The sequence below is a fragment of the Octodon degus genome, unplaced genomic scaffold (genome assembly GCF_000260255.1).
Source record: "Octodon degus isolate 3935 unplaced genomic scaffold, OctDeg1.0 scaffold00038, whole genome shotgun sequence".
Classification (NCBI taxonomy): domain Eukaryota; kingdom Metazoa; phylum Chordata; class Mammalia; order Rodentia; family Octodontidae; genus Octodon; species Octodon degus.
Window position 1 is genome coordinate 2,063,179 of NW_004524614.1, and position 2,929 is coordinate 2,066,107.

The following is a 2,929-nucleotide window of genomic DNA, read 5'->3' on the forward strand; positions in this document are numbered from 1 at the left end:
AGAAGAAGAAGAAGAAGAAGAAGAAGAAGAAGAAGAAGAAGAAGAAGAAGAAGAAGAAGAAGAAGAAGAAGAAGATCATGAACAACATTGGTACATGCTAGGCATGTGGGAGATGTTATTTCCCTTAGCTCTGTCATCATTCCTTGTTTGTGTCAATCATTTTTAACTTCAGTATTTGTTATGCAACATTTCAGTTCTTGTTTGGAGAAACTACTTTTTCCATTCTTATTTTTATCAGTGCTTATTTTTGTTGTTTGTTTCTTTGCTTGTTTGGTTTTGCACCAACCTTTTCAAACCCTAGCTTTCAAATTTCCTTCCCACCTTCTTGCCAAATTATCTTCTGAGATGCTTCTCATGCCTGTGTTTTCTCCCATTCTTCACTGAATTGGTACTTTCATCATCTTGTTTCTACATCGTAGAATTAACTGTCTCCTGGTACTCACTATCATTGTTTTTCCCCTCACTCTTTTTGCCTCTTCATCTTTTTATTTCGTTTTGAGACAAAGCCTCACTATGCAATTTATTCTGGCATTGAACTCATTGTGTAGCACTGTCTAGCCTTGAACTTGGAGTGATCCTCCTTTCTCAGCTTCCTAGTGCTGGCATTACAGGCCTGTACTACCAAGCCTGACCACTCCCCCATCTTATCTACAAATCAGTCTTCTTTCTGTGGCCAGCACTGCAGGATGCTCTTCTCTTGCTGGAAACCTTCCATGGCTTCTGAGGACCTTCAGGATGAGGTTTATCCTTCTTTAGCTGGCATTAATCCTTTACAGCCTGTGTTTTTCTGAGCTGCTTTTTTGTTCTGGGCCTTGAACACTGATTGCTGAAAAATCCGTCCCTGGTAAAACTTTGTCTATTTGACAAAATTTGTTTAAGCTGCCTTTGCCCTAACCCACAATGTGCTTGTTTTTTCTGATATACGAACCTTACCCATTCCTTCAGGCTCTTCCATGGTCCCCTGAGCCCATGCTTGCCACTTTTCTACCCCATTCATTAGCAGAGCAGCTGATGACTTGTGAGCCTCTCTAGCACTGCCCATCCCATGCTTGGTCACTTGATTACAGAGCACTAACAGTTGTTCCTATGGTTGTAGCTTTGCATCTTAAGGTAGTTAACATTTTAGAGGGCTAGAGCTGGATCTGCTGTTTTTATGATACCAGCAGTACCTAACAAATGCTCCTCAATTGTGGCTGCCCATTAGCGCTGGTTTAAAAAACAAGAACCAAACAGCACTGCAGTCTGTGAGGGAAGGGTCCTGGAGTCGGGCCATATCGAGAGCTCCTAGAGTTCAGAGCCACTGAAGGACCCAGTCTGGGTAGGGAACTGTTCTGATCCAAACTAGTGTATATGACTTGCACTCCACACATGTCACTACTTGTCTTTTTGGGGAACTCAAAAGGACCTTTAATATGACCTGGTTAAAGACAATCTGTTTCACCAGCAAACAGGAATGCTCACTATGTGCCAGGCAAGTTTGGGATGTTGAGGTCACTGCAGTGAACCAAGTAAGTCTCTGCTATCTTGGAACTCTCATTCTTGGGTGCAGGAAGATAACCTTAAATAAGTAATGTCAGGTAATGGTGATAATTTCCATGGAGGGAAACAAGGCCAGGTAAACGGCAGAAAGAAAAGCAGTGCTCTCATGCAGGCTGCTTGCAAAAATATTCTCCACATTAAATCAGTGGTAAGAATGCTGGTGTATACCTGGCCTGTGACCAGTGGCCCTGTCATGAACCCCAAGCATGCACTCACCAGGTACTCTTGACTTGGGTGACATCTTAGTCTACTTCTGATTTACCTTTTATCTAATATTCAGGATAGCATGACAGTTATCTAATTTTGTGTTTTGTTTGTCCATCTCTTATGCTGAGGATTATAATCTTCATAATCTTTTTTTTTTTTTTTTGGCAGAACTGGGGATTGAACTCAGGCCCTTGCACTTGCCAGCAAGCACTTATTCTACTGAGCTGTCTCCCCAGTCCCTCTCATAATCATTTAAAAAATCTTTTACTTATTTGGTACAGGGTCTTGCTGCACAGCTCGGACTCATAGTGATCCTCCTGTCTCAGCTCTTCAGTGCTGGGATTACAGGCGTGGGCCACCTTGCCTGATTTTGGTGGCCTACACGGTGTGCCTGGGATTCTGGGGTTGGCAAGGTGTGTGGTACTGGGGATTGAACTCCAGTCCTTGTGCTTGCCAGGCAGGTGCTTATGCCGCTGATCTATCTCCTCAGCCCACTCCTCATAATCATTTTAAAAAAAGGTTTCAGCCAAAACTTTGTCTTTCAAAAGTATGACAATGCACAGTATTTTTTTGCATTTTGAGGCTTACTCTAATAAGATGTGCATTTTACTTTTTAAATGATGCTCAACATGAGAGGTGGAAAAGCTGGCAGGTTTTACAATGAAGGCAGATTTAAGGACAGTAAGCCTTCATCTTTGGGGCACTTCTGTTTCTGTAGCCTCTCCTCTCAGACCCCTCTCTGCAGAGGTCAGGTCTCCAGGAGGGTCCCTGGCTGGCTGGGGCACTGCCCTGAGGATGGAACAGCGGTTTGGCAGCGGGTGCACCTTCCACGCAGACGCCCCTGAAGGGACACTGGCAGAGCTAGCTCAGCCAGAGAGGCCTCTCCGTGGGGCTGTCGTGCGCTCTTGAGGCGCCCCTGCGCGGGGGGACCGCAGTCACAGAGCGGCGCGCTGGGCCACAGGCGGGATGGTGAGGGCGGCACCCCGGACGCGGGCGTCTCCCGAGCTCTGTGCCTCTGGGGCCTGAGAACAATCAGAGGTCGCCCGGAGCCAGAGCGCGTCCCGGGCTCTGGGGGCCTTCTGCCCGCAGGCGGGGGCTTCGCTGCGCGCGCGTCCTTTGTCTGCAGCGCCTGCGCCCCGCCGGGCGGGTCCGGGGAGGGCGGGGCGCTGGGGGCGGGGCGGGG

At 47.4% G+C, this 2,929-nt stretch overlaps 1 protein-coding gene across 4 annotated transcripts in view; it reads left to right on the forward strand.

Annotated features, from left to right (window-relative positions):
• The window catches only part of Atp8a2 (ATPase phospholipid transporting 8A2), a 726,716-nt gene that overhangs the window by 136,440 nt on the left and 587,347 nt on the right, over positions 1–2,929 (forward strand). The gene's annotated exons all lie outside the window — the stretch shown is intronic.